Source organism: Hoplias malabaricus, chromosome X2 (assembly GCF_029633855.1).
Source record: "Hoplias malabaricus isolate fHopMal1 chromosome X2, fHopMal1.hap1, whole genome shotgun sequence".
Taxonomy (NCBI): domain Eukaryota; kingdom Metazoa; phylum Chordata; class Actinopteri; order Characiformes; family Erythrinidae; genus Hoplias; species Hoplias malabaricus.
In genome coordinates, this window is record NC_089819.1 from 393,701 (window position 1) to 413,699 (window position 19,999).

Consider the following 19,999-nt stretch of genomic DNA (forward strand, 5'->3'; position numbering starts at 1 on the left):
CTTCTACTCATGTGTTTACCTAGCTTCACTGTAAGTAGGAATCCCATTATGAAATTTACAGCTATACATTTTATGGACCACAATATGTCCCTATATCTCAGCTTTGGGATGTAGTAGTTCAAAAAAATACCACATCACTGTCTTCATCAGGACCTCCCTGAGATATGGTGTGGGTTTGAAGAAGATCTGAGGAGGTCACATTTTTCACCCAAAAAAACACTAAGGGGTACCCCTTTGTGTTTTTTTAGACTAAATTTTTGACCGTCTCAGACTTCTTCCAAACTCATGATGTTGATTGAGCAGGTCCTGACTTACACAGGGGTGTGATTATTTTCAGTCTATCTCATTCCAAAGCTGAGATATGAGGACTAACGTAAGTGGAATTTTCTATCAATGGGTTTATTGGTGTTGAATATAATGGAATTAAATTTATGAGCTTGTTATATGTCCAATAAAGCAAAATACAGATGCAATGTAGGATATATTGGACTGACTAGGCTTTTCTGATCGCAGCCTTCTACTCATGTGTTTACCTAGCTTCACTGTAAGTAGGAATGCCGTTATGAAATTTACAGTTATACATTTTATGGACCACAATATGTCCCTATATCTCAGCTTTGGGATGTAGTAGTGCAAAAAAATACCACATCACTGTCTTCGTCAGGACCTCCCTGACACACGGTGTGGGTTTGAAGAAAATCTGAGGAGGTCACATTTTTCACCCAAAAAACACTAAGGGGTACCCCTTTGTGTTTTTTTAGACTAAATTTTTGAGGGTCTCAGACTTCTTCCAAACTCATGATGTTGATTGAGCAGGTCCTGACTTACACAGGGGTGTGATTATTTTCAGTCTATCTCATTCCAAAGCTGAGATATGAGGACTAACGTAAGTGGAATTTTCTATCAATAGGTTTATTGGTGTTGAATATAATGGAATTAAATTTATGAGCTTGTTATATGTCCAATAAAGCAAAATACAGATGCAATGTAGGATATATTGGACTGACTAGGCTTTTCTGATCGCAGCCTTCTACTCATGTGTTTACCTAGCTTCACTGTAAGTAGGAATGCCGTTATGAAATTTACAGTTATACATTTTATGGACCACAATATGTCCCTATATCTCAGCTTTGGGATGTAGTAGTGCAAAAAAATACCACATCACTGTCTTCGTCAGGACCTCCCTGACACACGGTGTGGGTTTGAAGAAAATCTGAGGAGGTCACATTTTTCACCCAAAAAAACATGAAATTTACAGTTATACATTTTATGGACCACAATATGTCCCTATATCTCAGCTTTGGAATGTGGTAGGGCAACAATTACCACACCACTGTCTTCGTCAGGACCTCCCTGAGATATGGTGTGGGTTTCAAGAAGATCTGAGGAGGTCACATTTTTCACCCAAAAAAACACTAAGGGGTACCCCTTTGTGTTTTTTTAGACTAAATTTTTGACCGTCTCAGATTTCTTCCAAACTCATGATGTTGATTGAGCAGGTCCTGACTTACACAGGGGTGTGATTATTTTCAGTCTATCTCATCCCAAAGCTGAGATATGAGGACTAACGTAATTGGGATTTTCGCACAATGGGTTTATTAAAGTTGAATATATTGGAATTAAATTTATGAACTTGTTATACATCCAATAAAGCAAAATACAGATGCATTGTAGGGTGTATTGGACTGACTAGGCTTTTCTGATCGCAGCCTTCTACTCATGTGTTTACCTAGCTTCACTGTAAGTAGGAATCCCATCATGAAATTTACAGTTATACATTTTATGCAGCACAATATGTCCTTATATCTCAGCTTTGGAATGTGGTAGGGCAACAATTACCACACCACTGTCTTCGTCAGGACCTCCCTGAGATATGGTGTGGGTTTCAAGAAGATCTGAGGAGGTCACATTTTTCACCCAAAAAAATACTAAGGGGTACCCCTTTGTGTTTTTTAGACTAAATTTGTGACTGTCTCAGATTTCTTCCAAACTCATGATGTTGATTGAGCAGGTCCTGACTTACACAGGGGTGTGATTATTTTCAGCCTATGTCATTCCAAAGCTGAGATATGAGGACTAACGTAAGTGGGATTTTCTCTCAATAGGTTTATTGGTGTTGAATATAATGGAATTAAATTTATGAGCTTGTTATATGTCCAATAAAGCAAAATACAGATGCAATGTAGGATATATTGGACTGACTAGGCTTTTCTGATCACACCCTTCTACTCATGTGTTTACCTAGCTTCACTGTAAGTAGGAATCGCGTTATGAAATTTACAGTTATACATTTTATGGACCACAATATGTCCCTATATCTCAGCTTTGGGATGTAGTAGTGCAAAAAAATACCACATCACTGTCTTCGTCAGGACCTCCCTGACACACGGTGTGGGTTTGAAGAAGATCTGAGGAGGTCACATTTTTCACCCAAAAAAACACTAAGGGGTACCCCTTTGTGTTTTTTTAGACTAAATTTTTGACCGTCTCAGATTTCTTCCAAACTCACGAAACTGATTGAGCAGGTCCTGACGTAAACAGGGGTGTGATTTTTTTCAGTCTATCTCATTCCAAAGCAGAGATATGAGGACTAACGTAAGTGGAATTTTCTATCAATAGGTTTATTGGTGTTGAATATAATGGAATTAAATCTATGAGCTTGTTATATGTCCAGAAAAGCAAAATACAGATGCAATGTAGGATAAATTGGACTGACTAGGCTTTTCTGATCGCAGCCTTCTACTCATGTGTTTACCTAGCTTCACTGTAAGTAGGAATCCTGTTATGAAATTTACAGCTATACATTTTATGGACCACAATATGTCCCTATATCTCAGCTTTGGGATGTAGTAGTTCAAAAAAATACCACATCACTGTCTTCATCAGGACCTCCCTGAGATATGGTGTGGGTTTGAAGAAGATCTGAGGAGGTCACATTTTTCACCCAAAAAAACACTAAGGGGTACCCCTTTGTGTTTTTTTAGACTAAATTTTTGACCGTCTCAGACTTCTTCCAAACTCATGATGTTGATTGAGCAGGTCCTGACTTACACAGGGGTGTGATTATTTTCAGTCTATCTCATTCCAAAGCTGAGATATGAGGACTAACGTAAGTGGAATTTTCTATCAATAGGTTTATTGGTGTTGAATATAATGGAATTAAATTTATGAGCTTGTTATATGTCCAATAAAGCAAAATACAGATGCAATGTAGGATATATTGGACTGACTAGGCTTTTCTGATCGCAGCCTTCTACTCATGTGTTTACCTAGCTTCACTGTAAGTAGGAATGCCGTTATGAAATTTACAGTTATACATTTTATGGACCACAATATGTCCCTATATCTCAGCTTTGGGATGTAGTAGTGCAAAAAAATACCACATCACTGTCTTCGTCAGGACCTCCCTGACACACGGTGTGGGTTTGAAGAAAATCTGAGGAGGTCACATTTTTCACCCAAAAAACACTAAGGGGTACCCCTTTGTGTTTTTTTAGACTAAATTTTTGACCGTCTCAGATTTCTTCCAAACTCACGATGCTGATTGAGCAGGTCCTGACTTAAACAGGGGTCTGATTATTTTCAGCCTATCTCATCCCAAAGCTGAGATATGAGGACTAACGTAAGTGGGATTTTCTCTCAATAGGTTTATTGGTGTTGAATATAATGGAATTAAATTTATGAGCTTGTTATATGTCCAATAAAGCAAAATACAGATGCAATGTAGGATATATTGGACTGACTAGGCTTTTCTGATCACACCCTTCTACTCACGTGTTTAGCTAGCTTCACTGTAAGTAGGAATCCCATCATGAAATTTACAGTTATACATTTTATGCAGCACAATATGTCCCTATATCTCAGCTTTGGAATGTGGCAGGGCAACAATTACCACACCACTGTCTTCATCAGGACCTCCCTGAGATATGGTGTGGGTTTGAAGAAGATCTGAGGAGGTCACATTTTTAACCCAAAAAAACACTAAGGGGTACCCCTTTGTGTTTTTTTAGACTAAATTTTTGACCGTCTCAGACTTCTTCCAAACTCATGATGTTGATTGAGCAGGTCCTGACTTACACAGGGGTGTGATTATTTTCAGTCTATCTCATTCCAAAGCAGAGATATGAGGACTAACGTAAGTGGAATTTTCTATCAATAGGTTTATTGGTGTTGAATATAATGGAATTAAATTTATGAGCTTGTTATATGTCCAATAAAGCAAAATACAGATGCAATGTAGGATATATTGGACTGACTAGGCGTTTCTGATCGCAGCCTTCTACTTATGTGTTTACCTAGCTTCACTGTAAGTAGGAATCCCATCATGAAATTTACAGTTATACCCTATATCTCAGCTTTGGAATGTGGTAGGGCAACAATTACCACACCACTGTCTTCATCAGGACCTCCCTGAGATATGGTGTGGGTTTGAAGAAGATCTGAGGAGGTCACATTTTTAACCCAAAAAAACACTAAGGGGTACCCCTTTGTGTTTTTTGAGACTAAATTTTTGACCGTCTCAGACTTCTTCCAAACTCATGATGTTGATTGAGCAGGTCCTGACTTACACAGGGGTGTGATTATTTTCAGTCTATCTCATTCCAAAGCTGAGATATGAGGACTAACGTAAGTGGAATTTTCTATCAATAGGTTTATTGGTGTTGAATATAATGGAATTAAATTTATGAGCTTGTTATATGTCCAATAAAGCAAAATACAGATGCAATGTAGGATATATTGGACTGACTAGGCTTTTCTGATCGCAGCCTTCTACTCATGTGTTTACCTAGCTTCACTGTAAGTAGGAATCCCGTTATGAAATTTACAGTTATACATTTTATGGACCACAATATGTCCCTATATCTCAGCTTTGGGATGTAGTAGTTCAAAAAAATACCACATCACTGTCTTCATCAGGACCTCCCTGAGATATGGTGTGGGTTTGAAGAATATCTGAGGAGGTCACATTTTTCACCCAAAAAAACACTAAGGGGTACCCCTTTGTGTTTTTTTAGACTAAATTTTTGACCGTCTCAGATTTCTTCCAAACTCATGATGTTGATTGAGCAGGTCCTGACTTACACAGGGGTGTGATTATTTTCAGTCTATCTCATCCCAAAGCTGAGATATGAGGACTAACGTAACTGGGATTTTCGCACAATAGGTTTATTAAAGTTGAATATATTGGAATTAAATTTATGAACTTGTTATACATCCAATAAAGCAAAATACAGATGCATTGTAGGATGTATTGGACTGACTAGGCTTTTCTGATCGCAGCCTTCTACTCATGTGTTTACCTAGCTTCACTGTAAGTAGGAATCCCATCATGAAATTTACAGTTATACATTTTATGCAGCACAATATGTCCCTATATCTCAGCTTTGGAATGTGGTAGGGCAACAATTACCACACCACTGTCTTCGTCAGGACCTCCCTGAGATATGGTGTGGGTTTCAAGAAGATCTGAGGAGGTCACATTTTTCACCCAAAAAAACACTAAGGGGTACCCCTTTGTGTTTTTTTAGACTAAATTTTTGAGGGTCTCAGACTTCTTCCAAACTCATGATGTTGATTGAGCAGGTCCTGACTTACACAGGGGTGTGATTATTTTCAGTCTATCTCATTCCAAAGCTGAGATATGAGGACTAACGTAAGTGGAATTTTCTATCAATAGGTTTATTGGTGTTGAATATAATGGAATTAAATTTATGAGCTTGTTATATGTCCAATAAAGCAAAATACAGATGCAATGTAGGATATATTGGACTGACTAGGCTTTTCTGATCGCAGCCTTCTACTCATGTGTTTACCTAGCTTCACTGCAAGTAGGAATCCCGTTATGAAATTTACAGTTATACATTTTATGGACCACAATATGTCCCTATATCTCAGCTTTGGGATGTAGTAGTGCAAAAAAATACCACATCACTGTCTTCGTCAGGACCTCCCTGACACACGGTGTGGGTTTGAAGAAAATCTGAGGAGGTCACATTTTTCACCCAAAAAACACTAAGGGGTACCCCTTTGTGTTTTTTTAGACTAAATTTTTGAGGGTCTCAGACTTCTTCCAAACTCATGATGTTGATTGAGCAGGTCCTGACTTACACAGGGGTGTGATTATTTTCAGTCTATCTCATCCCAAAGCTGAGATATGAGGACTAACGTAAGTGGAATTTTCTATCATTAGGTTTATTAGTGTTGAATATAATGGAATTAAATTTATGAGCTTATTATATGTCCAATAAAGCAAAATACAGATGCAATGTAGGATATATTGGACTGACTAGGCTTTTCTGATCACACCCTTCTACTCATGTGTTTACCTAGCTTCACCGGAAGTAGGAATCCCATCATGAAATTTACAGTTATACATTTTATGCAGCACAACATGTCCCTAAATCTCAGCTTTGGGATGTGGTAGGGCAACAATTACCACACCACTGTCTTCGTCAGGACCTCCCTGAGATATGGTGTGGGTTTGAAGAAGATCTGAGGAGGTCACATTTTTCACCCAAAAAAAACACTAAGGGGTACCCCTTTGTGTTTTTTTAGACTAAATTTTTGACCGTCTCAGATTTCTTCCAAACTCACGATGTTGATTAAGCAGGTCCTGACTTACACAGGGGTGTGATTATTTTCAGTCTATCTCATCCCAAAGCTGAGATATGACGACTAACGTAACTGGGATTTTCGCTCAATAGGTTTATTGGTGTTTAATATATTGGAATTAAATTTATGAACTTGTTATACATCCAATAAAGCAAAATACAGATGCATTGTAGGATATATTGGACTGACTAGGCTTTTCTGATCGCACCCTTCTACTCATGTGTTTACCTAGCTTCACTGTAAGTAGGAATCCCATCATGAAATTTACAGTTATACATTTTATGCAGCACAACATGTCCCTATATCTAAGCTTTGGGATGTGGTAGGGCAAGAGTTACCTCACAACTGTCTTCGTCAGGACCTCCCTGAGATATGGTGTGGGTTTGAAGAAGATCTGAGGAGGTCACATTTTTCACCCAAAAAAAAACACTAAGGGGTACCCCTTTGTATTTTGTTAGACTAAATTTTTTACCGTCTCAGATTTCTTCCAAACTCATGATGTTGATTGAGCAGGTCCTGACTTACACAGGGGTGTGATTATTTTCAGTCTATCTCATCCCAAAGCTGAGATATGAGGACTAACGTAAGTGGAATTTTCTATCATTAGGTTTATTAGTGTTGAATATAATGGAATTAAATTTATGAGCTTATTATATGTCCAATAAAGCAAAATACAGATGCAATGTAGGATATATTGGACTGACTAGGCTTTTCTGATCACACCCTTCTACTCATGTGTTTACCTAGCTTCACCGGAAGTAGGAATCCCATCATGAAATTTACAGTTATACATTTTATGGACCACAACATGTCCCTAAATCTCAGCTTTGGGATGTGGTAGGGCAACAATTACCACACCACTGTCTTCGTCAGGACCTCCCTGAGATATGGTGTGGGTTTGAAGAAGATCTGAGGAGGTCACATTTTTCACCCAAAAAAAACACTAAGGGGTACCCCTTTGTGTTTTTTTAGACTAAATTTTTGACCGTCTCAGATTTCTTCCAAACTCACGATGTTGATTAAGCAGGTCCTGACTTACACAGGGGTGTGATTATTTTCAGTCTATCTCATCCCAAAGCTGAGATATGACGACTAACGTAACTGGGATTTTCGCTCAATAGGTTTATTGGTGTTTAATATATTGGAATTAAATTTATGAACTTGTTATACATCCAATAAAGCAAAATACAGATGCATTGTAGGATATATTGGACTGACTAGGCTTTTCTGATCGCACCCTTCTACTCATGTGTTTACCTAGCTTCACTGTAAGTAGGAATCCCATCATGAAATTTACAGTTATACATTTTATGCAGCACAACATGTCCCTATATCTAAGCTTTGGGATGTGGTAGGGCAAGAGTTACCTCACAACTGTCTTCGTCAGGACCTCCCTGAGATATGGTGTGGGTTTGAAGAAGATCTGAGGAGGTCACATTTTTCACCCAAATAAAAACACTAAGGGGTACCCCTTTGTATTTTGTTAGACTAAATTTTTTACCGTCTCAGATTTCTTCCAAACTCATGATGTTGATTGAGCAGGTCCTGACTTACACAGGGGTGTGATTATTTTCAGTCTATCTCATCCCAAAGCTGAGATATGAGGACTAACGTAAGTGGAATTTTCTATCATTAGGTTTATTAGTGTTGAATATAATGGAATTAAATTTATGAGCTTATTATATGTCCAATAAAGCAAAATACAGATGCAATGTAGGATATATTGGACTGACTAGGCTTTTCTGATCACACCCTTCTACTCATGTGTTTACCTAGCTTCACCGGAAGTAGGAATCCCATCATGAAATTTACAGTTATACATTTTATGCAGCACAACATGTCCCTAAATCTCAGCTTTGGGATGTGGTAGGGCAACAATTACCACACCACTGTCTTCGTCAGGACCTCCCTGAGATATGGTGTGGGTTTGAAGAAGATCTGAGGAGGTCACATTTTTCACCCAAAAAAAAACACTAAGGGGTACCCCTTTGTATTTTGTTAGACTAAATTTTTTACCGTCTCAGATTTCTTCCAAACTCATGATGTTGATTGAGCAGGTCCTGACTTACACAGGGGTGTGATTATTTTCAGTCTATCTCATCCCAAAGCTGAGATATGAGGACTAACTTAACTGGGATTTTCTCTCAATAGGTTTATTGGTGTTGAATATATTGGAATTAAATTTACTAGCTTGTTATACATCCAATAAAGCAAAATACAGATGCAATGTAGGTTATATTGGACTGACTAGGCTTTTCTGATCGCACCTTTTTACTCATGTGTTTGCCTAGCTTTACTGGAAGTAGGAATCCCATCATGAAATTTACAATTATACATTTTATGCAGCACAACATGTCCCTATATCTCAGCTTTGGGATGTGGTAGGGCAACAATTACCACACCACTGTCTTCGTCAGGACCTCCCTGAGATATGGTGTGGGTTTGAAGAAGATCTGAGGAGGTCACATTTTTCACCCAGAAAAAACACTAAGGGGTACCCCTTTGTGTTTTTTTAGACTAAATTTTTGACCAGCTCAGATTTCTTCCAAACTCATGATGTTGATCGAGCAGGTCCTTACTTACACGGGGTGTGATTATTTTCAGTCTATCTCATTCCAAAGCTGAGATATGAGGACTAACGTAAGTGGAATTTTCTATCAATAGGTTTATTGGTGTTGAATATAATGGAATTAAATTTATGAGCTTGTTATATGTCCAATAAAGCAAAATACAGATGCAATGTAGGATATATTGGACTGACTAGGCTTTTCTGATCGCAGCCTTCTACTCATGTGTTTACCTAGCTTCACTGTAAGTAGGAATGCCGTTATGAAATTTACAGTTATACATTTTATGGACCACAATATGTCCCTATATCTCAGCTTTGGGATGTAGTAGTGCAAAAAAATACCACATCACTGTCTTCGTCAGGACCTCCCTGACACACGGTGTGGGTTTGAAGAAAATCTGAGGAGGTCACATTTTTCACCCAAAAAACACTAAGGGGTACCCCTTTGTGTTTTTTTAGACTAAATTTTTGACCGTCTCAGATTTCTTCCAAACTCACGATGCTGATTGAGCAGGTCCTGACTTAAACAGGGGTCTGATTATTTTCAGCCTATCTCATCCCAAAGCTGAGATATGAGGACTAACGTAAGTGGGATTTTCTCTCAATAGGTTTATTGGTGTTGAATATAATGGAATTAAATTTATGAGCTTGTTATATGTCCAATAAAGCAAAATACAGATGCAATGTAGGATATATTGGACTGACTAGGCTTTTCTGATCACACCCTTCTACTCACGTGTTTAGCTAGCTTCACTGTAAGTAGGAATCCCATCATGAAATTTACAGTTATACATTTTATGCAGCACAATATGTCCCTATATCTCAGCTTTGGAATGTGGCAGGGCAACAATTACCACACCACTGTCTTCATCAGGACCTCCCTGAGATATGGTGTGGGTTTGAAGAAGATCTGAGGAGGTCACATTTTTAACCCAAAAAAACACTAAGGGGTACCCCTTTGTGTTTTTTTAGACTAAATTTTTGACCGTCTCAGACTTCTTCCAAACTCATGATGTTGATTGAGCAGGTCCTGACTTACACAGGGGTGTGATTATTTTCAGTCTATCTCATTCCAAAGCAGAGATATGAGGACTAACGTAAGTGGAATTTTCTATCAATAGGTTTATTGGTGTTGAATATAAAGGAATTAAATTTATGAGCTTGTTATATGTCCAATAAAGCAAAATACAGATGCAATGTAGGATATATTGGACTGACTAGGCGTTTCTGATCGCAGCCTTCTACTTATGTGTTTACCTAGCTTCACTGTAAGTAGGAATCCCATCATGAAATTTACAGTTATACCCTATATCTCAGCTTTGGAATGTGGTAGGGCAACAATTACCACACCACTGTCTTCATCAGGACCTCCCTGAGATATGGTGTGGGTTTGAAGAAGATCTGAGGAGGTCACATTTTTAACCCAAAAAAACACTAAGGGGTACCCCTTTGTGTTTTTTGAGACTAAATTTTTGACCGTCTCAGACTTCTTCCAAACTCATGATGTTGATTGAGCAGGTCCTGACTTACACAGGGGTGTGATTATTTTCAGTCTATCTCATTCCAAAGCTGAGATATGAGGACTAACGTAAGTGGAATTTTCTATCAATAGGTTTATTGGTGTTGAATATAATGGAATTAAATTTATGAGCTTGTTATATGTCCAATAAAGCAAAATACAGATGCAATGTAGGATATATTGGACTGACTAGGCTTTTCTGATCGCAGCCTTCTACTCATGTGTTTACCTAGCTTCACTGTAAGTAGGAATCCCGTTATGAAATTTACAGTTATACATTTTATGGACCACAATATGTCCCTATATCTCAGCTTTGGGATGTAGTAGTTCAAAAAAATACCACATCACTGTCTTCATCAGGACCTCCCTGAGATATGGTGTGGGTTTGAAGAATATCTGAGGAGGTCACATTTTTCACCCAAAAAAACACTAAGGGGTACCCCTTTGTGTTTTTTTAGACTAAATTTTTGACCGTCTCAGATTTCTTCCAAACTCATGATGTTGATTGAGCAGGTCCTGACTTACACAGGGGTGTGATTATTTTCAGTCTATCTCATCCCAAAGCTGAGATATGAGGACTAACGTAACTGGGATTTTCGCACAATAGGTTTATTAAAGTTGAATATATTGGAATTAAATTTATGAACTTGTTATACATCCAATAAAGCAAAATACAGATGCATTGTAGGATGTATTGGACTGACTAGGCTTTTCTGATCGCAGCCTTCTACTCATGTGTTTACCTAGCTTCACTGTAAGTAGGAATCCCATCATGAAATTTACAGTTATACATTTTATGCAGCACAATATGTCCCTATATCTCAGCTTTGGAATGTGGTAGGGCAACAATCACCACACCACTGTCTTCGTCAGGACCTCCCTGAGATATGGTGTGGGTTTCAAGAAGATCTGAGGAGGTCACATTTTTCACCCAAAAAAACACTAAGGGGTACCCCTTTGTGTTTTTTTAGACTAAATTTTTGAGGGTCTCAGACTTCTTCCAAACTCATGATGTTGATTGAGCAGGTCCTGACTTACACAGGGGTGTGATTATTTTCAGTCTATCTCATTCCAAAGCTGAGATATGAGGACTAACGTAAGTGGAATTTTCTATCAATAGGTTTATTGGTGTTGAATATAATGGAATTAAATTTATGAGCTTGTTATATGTCCAATAAAGCAAAATACAGATGCAATGTAGGATATATTGGACTGACTAGGCTTTTCTGATCGCAGCCTTCTACTCATGTGTTTACCTAGCTTCACTGCAAGTAGGAATCCCGTTATGAAATTTACAGTTATACATTTTATGGACCACAATATGTCCCTATATCTCAGCTTTGGGATGTAGTAGTGCAAAAAAATACCACATCACTGTCTTCGTCAGGACCTCCCTGACACACGGTGTGGGTTTGAAGAAAATCTGAGGAGGTCACATTTTTCACCCAAAAAACACTAAGGGGTACCCCTTTGTGTTTTTTTAGACTAAATTTTTGAGGGTCTCAGACTTCTTCCAAACTCATGATGTTGATTGAGCAGGTCCTGACTTACACAGGGGTGTGATTATTTTCAGTCTATCTCATCCCAAAGCTGAGATATGAGGACTAACGTAAGTGGAATTTTCTATCATTAGGTTTATTAGTGTTGAATATAATGGAATTAAATTTATGAGCTTATTATATGTCCAATAAAGCAAAATACAGATGCAATGTAGGATATATTGGACTGACAAGGCTTTTCTGATCACACCCTTCTACTCATGTGTTTACCTAGCTTCACCGGAAGTAGGAATCCCATCATGAAATTTACAGTTATACATTTTATGCAGCACAACATGTCCCTAAATCTCAGCTTTGGGATGTGGTAGGGCAACAATTACCACACCACTGTCTTCGTCAGGACCTCCCTGAGATATGGTGTGGGTTTGAAGAAGATCTGAGGAGGTCACATTTTTCACCCAAAAAAACACTAAGGGGTACCCCTTTGTGTTTTTTTAGACTAAATTTTTGACCGTCTCAGATTTCTTCCAAACTCACGATGTTGATTAAGCAGGTCCTGACTTATACAGGGGTGTGATTATTTTCAGTCTATCTCATCCCAAAGCTGAGATATGACGACTAACGTAACTGGGATTTTCGCTCAATAGGTTTATTGGTGTTTAATATATTGGAATTAAATTTATGAACTTGTTATACATCCAATAAAGCAAAATACAGATGCATTGTAGGATATATTGGACTGACTAGGCTTTTCTGATCGCACCCTTCTACTCATGTGTTTACCTAGCTTCACTGTAAGTAGGAATCCCATCATGAAATTTACAGTTATACATTTTATGCAGCACAACATGTCCCTATATCTAAGCTTTGGGATGTGGTAGGGCAAGAGTTACCTCACAACTGTCTTCGTCAGGACCTCCCTGAGATATGGTGTGGGTTTGAAGAAGATCTGAGGAGGTCACATTTTTCACCCAAAAAAAAACACTAAGGGGTACCCCTTTGTATTTTGTTAGACTAAATTTTTTACCGTCTCAGATTTCTTCCAAACTCATGATGTTGATCGAGCAGGTCCTGACTTACACAGGGGTGTGATTATTTTCAGTCTATCTCATCCCAAAGCTGAGATATGAGGACTAACGTAACTGGAATTTTCTATCATTAGGTTTATTAGTGTTGAATATATTGGAATTAAATTTATTAGCTTGTTATACGTCCAATAAAGCAAAATACAGATGCAATGTAGGATATATTGGACTGACTAGGCTTTTCTGATTGCACCCTTTTACTCATGTGTTTACCTAGCTTCACTGGAAGTAGGAATCCCATCATGAAATTTACAGTTATACATTTTATGGACCACAACATGTCACTATATCTAAGCTTTGGAATGTAGTAGTGCAAAACATAACACACCACTGTCTTCGTCAGGACCTCCCTGACACACGGTGTGAGTTTGAAGAAGATCTGAGGAGGTCACATTTTTCACCCAAAAAAAAAACTAACGGTTACCCCTTTGTGTTTTTTTAGACTACATTTTTGACCGTCTCAGATTTCTTCCAAACTCGTGATGTTGATTGAGCAGGTCCTGACTTACACAGGGGTGTGATTATTTTCAGTCTATCTCATCCCAAAGCTGAGATATGAGGACTAACGTAACTGGGATTTTCTCTCAATAAGTTTATTAATGTTGAATATATTGGAATTAAATTTACTAGCTTGTTATACGTCCAATAAAGCAAAATACAGATGCAATGTAGGTTATATTGGACTGACTAGGCTTTTCTGATCGCACCCTTCTACTCATGTGTTTACCTAGCTTCACTGGAAGTAAGAATCCCATCATGAAATTTACAGTTATACATTTTATGCAGCACAACATGTCCCTATGTCTCAGCTTTGGAATGTGGTAGGGCAACAATTACCACACCACTGTCTTCGTCAGGACCTCCCTGACACACGGTGTGGGTTTGAAGAAGATCTGAGGAGGTCACATTTTTCACCCAAAAAAACACTAAGGGTTTGTGTTTTTTTAGACTAAATTTTTGATCGTCTCAGATTTCTTCCAAACTCGTGATGTTGATTGAGCAGGTCCTGACTTACACAGGGGTGTGATTATTTTCAGCCTATCTCATCCCAAAGCTGAGATATGAGGACTAACGTAAGTGGGATTTTCGCTCAATAGGTTTGTTGGTGTTGAATATATTGGAATTAAATTTATGAACTTGTTATACATCTAATAAAGCAAAATACAGATGCATTGTAGGATATATTGGACTGACTAGGCTTTTCTGATTGCACCCTTCTACTCATGTGTTTACCTAGCTTCACTCTAAGTAGGAATCCCATCATGAAATTTACAGTTATACATTTTATGGACCACAACATGTCCCTATATCTAAGCTTTGGGATGTGGTAGTGCAAAAAATACCACACCACTGTCTTCGTCAGGACCTCCCTGACACACGGTGTGGGTTTGAAGAATATCTGAGGAGGTCACATTTTTCACCCAAAAAAACACTAAGGGTTTGTGTTTTTTTAGACTAAATTTTTGATCGTCTCAGATTTCTTCCAAACTCGTGATGTTGATTGAGCAGGTCCTGACTTACACAGGGGTGTGATTATTTTCAGCCTATCTCATCCCAAAGCTGAGATATGAGGACTAACGTAACTGGGATTTTAGCTCAATAGGTTTATTGGTGTTGAATATATTGGAATTGAATTTATGAACTTGTTATACATCTAATAAAGCAAAATACAGATGCATTGTAGGATATATTGGACTGACTAGGCTTTTCTGATTGCACCCTTCTACTCATGTGTTTACCTAGCTTCACTCTAAGTAGGAATCCCATCATGAAATTTACAGTTATACATTTTATGGACCACAACATGTCCCTATATCTAAGCTTTGGGATGTGGTAGTGCAAATAATACCACACCACTGTCTTCGTCAGGACCTCCCTGACACACGGTGTGGGTTTGAAGAATATCTGAGGAGGTCACATTTTTCACCCAAAAAAACACTAAGGGTTTGTGTTTTTTTAGACTAAATTTTTGATCGTCTCAGATTTCTTCCAAACTCGTGATGTTGATTGAGCAGGTCCTGACTTACACAGGGGTGTGATTATTTTCAGTCTATCTCATCCCAAAGCTGAGATATGAGGACTAACGTAACTGGGATTTTCTCTCAATAAGTTTATTAATGTTGAATATATTGGAATTAAATTTATTAGCTTGTTATATGTCCAATACAGCAAAATACAGATGCAATGTAGGATATATTGGACTGACTAGGCTTTTCTGATCGCACCCTTCTACTCATGTGTTTACCTAGCTTCACTGGAAGTAGGAATCCCATCATGAAATTTACAGTTATACATTTTATGCAGCAAAACATGTCCCTATATCTCAGCTTTGGGATGTGGTAGGGCAACAATTACCACACCACTGTCTTCGTCAGGACCTCCCTGAGATATGGAGTGGGTTTGAAGAAGATCTGAGGATGTCACATTTTTCACCCAAAAAAAAAACTAACGGTTACCCCTTTGTGTTTTTTTAGACTAAATTTTTGACCGTCTCAGATTTCTTCCAAACTCACGATGTTAATTGAGCAGGTCCTGACTTACACAGGGGTGTGATTATTTTCAGCCTATCTCATCCTAAAGCTGAGATATGAGGACTAACGTAACTGGGATTTTCTCTCAATAGGTTTATTGGTGTTGAATATATTGGAATTAAATTTACTAGCTTGTTATACGTCCAATAAAGCAAAATACAGATGCAATGTAGGTTATATTGGACTGACTAGGCTTTTCTGATCGCACCCTTTTACTCATGTGTTTACCTAGCTTCCCTGGAATTAGGAATCCCATCATGAAATTTACAGTTATACATTTTATGCACCACAACATGTCCCTATATGTAAGATTTGGGATATAGTAGTGCAAAACGTAACACACCACTGTCTTCGTCAGGACCTCCCTGACACACGGTGTGGGTTTGAAGAAGATCTGAGGATGTCACATTTTTCACCCAAAAAAAAAACTAACGGTTACCCCTTTGTGTTTTTTTAGACTAAATTTTTGACCGTCTCAGATTTCTTCCAAACTCATGACGTTGATTGAGCAGGTCCTGACTTACACAGGGGTGTGATTATTTTCAGTCTATCTCATCCCAAAGCTGAGATATGAGGACTAACGTAACTGGGATTTTCTCTCAATAAGTTTATTAATGTTGAATATATTGGAATTAAATTTACTAGCTTGTTATACGTCCAATAAAGCAAAATACAGATGCAATGTAGGTTATATTGGACTGACTAGGCTTTCCTGATCGCACCCTTCTACTCATGTGTTTACCTAGCTTCACTGGAAGTAGGAATACCATCATGAAATTTACAGTTATACATTTTATGCAGCACAACATGTCCCTATGTCTCAGCTTTGGAATGTGGTAGGGCAACAATTACCACACCACTGACTTTGTCAGGACCTCCCTGACACACGGTGTGGGTTTGAAGAATATCTGAGGAGGTCACATTTTTCACCCAAAAAATCACTAAGTGTTTGTGTTTTTTTAGACTAAATTTTTGATCGTCTCAGATTTCTTCCAAACTCGTGATGTTGATTGAGCAGGTCCTGACTTACACAGGGGTGTGATTATTTTCAGCCTATCCCATCCCAAAGCTGAGATATGAGGACTAACATAACTGGGATTTTAGCTCAATAGGTTTATTGGTGTTGAATATATTGGAATTAAATTCATGAACTTGTTATACATCCAATAAAGCAAAATACAGATGCATTGTAGGATATATTGGACTGACTAGGCTTTTCTGATTGCACCCTTCTACTCATGTGTTTACCTAGCTTCACTGTAAGTAGGAATCCCATCATGAAATTTACAGTTATACATTTTATGGACCACAACATGTCCCTATATCTAAGCTTTGGGATGTAGTATTGCAAAACATAACACACCACTGTTTTCGTCAGGACCTCCCTGACACACGGTGTGGGTTTGAAGAAGATCTGAGGAGGTCACATTTTTCACCCAAAAAAAAAACTAACGGTTACCCCTTTGTGTTTTTTTAGACTAAATTTTTGACCGTCTCAGATTTCTTCCAAACTCATGACGTTGATTGAGCAGGTCCTGACTTACACAGGGGTGTGATTATTTTCAGTCTATCTCATCCCAAAGCTGAGATATGAGGACTAACATAACTGGGATTTTCTCTCAATAAGTTTATATATTTATATTTATATTTTGAATGCATTCAGCTTTATTTATTACTGAAGGGCAGCAGAGTGGCACAACAGGAAGTGTTACTTTCACACAGATCCTGAGTGTGTTCGAGACTCGGGTCACTATCTGCGAGAAGTCCTTCCTGTGTTCTCCCTGCGTCTGCATGTGTTTCCTCTGCATCTTCCAGTGTCCTCCCACAGCCCAAATATTGATTAGCTTTGCAAAATGATCCATAGGTGTGATTGTGCGGTGCCTGTGATGGACTGCTGACCTGTTCAAGGTGTCTTGCACCCAGTGATTCTGTCTAGAATCATCACCCTGAACCTGTACTCTGTAAGTAGTTAACAAATGAATGATTGAATAATTAGGTCAACTACTCAACTCAACTACTGATACGGAATGATTTTTTTGGGGTCTATCCCAGTGGTACTGGATGGTGATCCATCATTCCAGAGACTGCAGTTCATTCATCAGTCCATTGCTGGTTTTATACCTTTCTAGCTTGTTTTTGGCATTTGATTTAAGCTGATATAAGGCTACTTTAGAACATCCCATTTACTGTGAATCTTTTACTATGGAAATTATACAAATAATTTGACAGTTGGTGGAAATTTTACAGGATAATAAATTTGTCCATTGCCTCCTCTGAATGAAAATGTATGCCTACAAAGCCCTTGGTGACCATAAATATTGAGTACTTCCAACTCAGTAATTCTGTTGGAGAACCGTAGAAGTCAAAGCAAGATCTAAAATCTGATCAAGAGGACAGCCTAAATGTTGGACAGATATACAAAATAATGCCTTTCAAGGAAGTATAGCTCACACAGGAGTAGTGGTGCTCTGCTGATACCTTGTTGCCTTCTTATCTTTTGCAGCTGTGGCAACAAATAGCAGCACATTATATGTGTTCTGTTATGTGTAGAAACCATACCAGTGTTGTAAACTTGTCTTCTGGCGTCAAAGTGCAGAGAGGAGACCAGTCTGGATATTATGCTGTTTATTGAGCGATCTGGTTGAACCTGGTCAAAGATTGAAAAGGCACACATCTTTATACCCCATTTTACATTTCTGAACTGCTTATGTAGATTTCAACTTATCTGTGTCTCATAATATTCCTCCATGACTTCAATCTCAACTGGTAGGAGTATTTGTGAGCACACAGATATGATGTCTAATGGATGGAGAGAATACAGTTTGATTTTACGTGTCATTTGTGTTAAGAAAGGACCAATGCCCATTTCCTTTGGATGCTTAAACTCTTTAGACAGGCGGTCTATCTGTTCTGGATTTAGTGGGTTGTGCTTAGTTGAAATTTTATCCTCCTACTCTCTAGATTTTACTTGTTTCACTACAACTGGAGCAGCTTCTAACATTGTTAGATAATAATTTTCTTCATCAGTGCTGTCACTAGAATCTGACCTGGAAGACTTCTCCTCTGTACTTTGGAATTTTGTAAGAGATGGATACAGCTTCTCCATCTTTTTTGCAGCTAATTCCTGAAGGTCCCTTTTCTCTTTTATAAGTTTATTTACTTTAACTTGTAGTGCATTGAGAATGCATTGAGCGTGTTCACATGTGTTCTGTGCACTAATGGCTGCACGTTTATGATTAGAACACTCCTGTAACAGTTGTGCATTTTGCTCCTTCTGTTCTTTCATTAGTAAAGAATGCCACTGTCTGAACAACTGAACACACCCCTCAAGGTCCTTCTTTTTCATACATTTGGGAAACTAGGGAAAGTTTAAGCACACCTCTATTGGCACAAGAAACACTCTGCCCCACCTTGTCTTCTGTCTTAAGGAAACACACAAGAATATCACAGTATCGCAACAGACCTTAGGCAAATATTTCCTGCACCTGTTGTCCTAATGAAACACAATTAGGAAAAATACCAAAAGACCGGAAACTGGATTTGATCAAATTCAAATCCCACTAACTTCTAATAAACCCAATTAGGAATGACTGTGTGCTAAGGCCAGGAAAACACCCTGCCTCACTTCTTAGACTAGTACTAAGAAGCCAAAAACAATACAAAGACAAAACATAGACTCTCTTAATTTAACAGCTCTTTTTCTCCTTAAATGGACTCATAAGGGTCTAGTAGGCTCACCGCTTGCATGTGGTTTGTCGTCAGAGAGAGAATCACCACCCCATCTGGATTTAGGGAGCTGATTCTGCTTCTGGGATGATCTGCAGCACAACTTCAGTTGTCTTCTTGGTGAGCAGTCAAAACCATCATGAAGAGCCACCAGCAGTGTTCAGAAACCATCTGAAACCATCAGAACCGGGCAGAAACACCAACTGTTGTAAATTTGTCTTCTGGTGGTTTAAAATTGAAGAGAGGTGACCAGTCTGGATATATAATGCTGTTTATTGAGCACTCTGGTTGAACCTCAGACTGATCTGATGGTCTGTAAGAGGCACACATCTTTATACCCTATTTTACAACCTTACACATGGATTGATCATTAACTAAACAGGATCTGAAAGCACCAGGAACTGTCGTAACAACCTAGGCCATAAACATCATCTGAGTTCCTGGTGCAATGTCGTAAA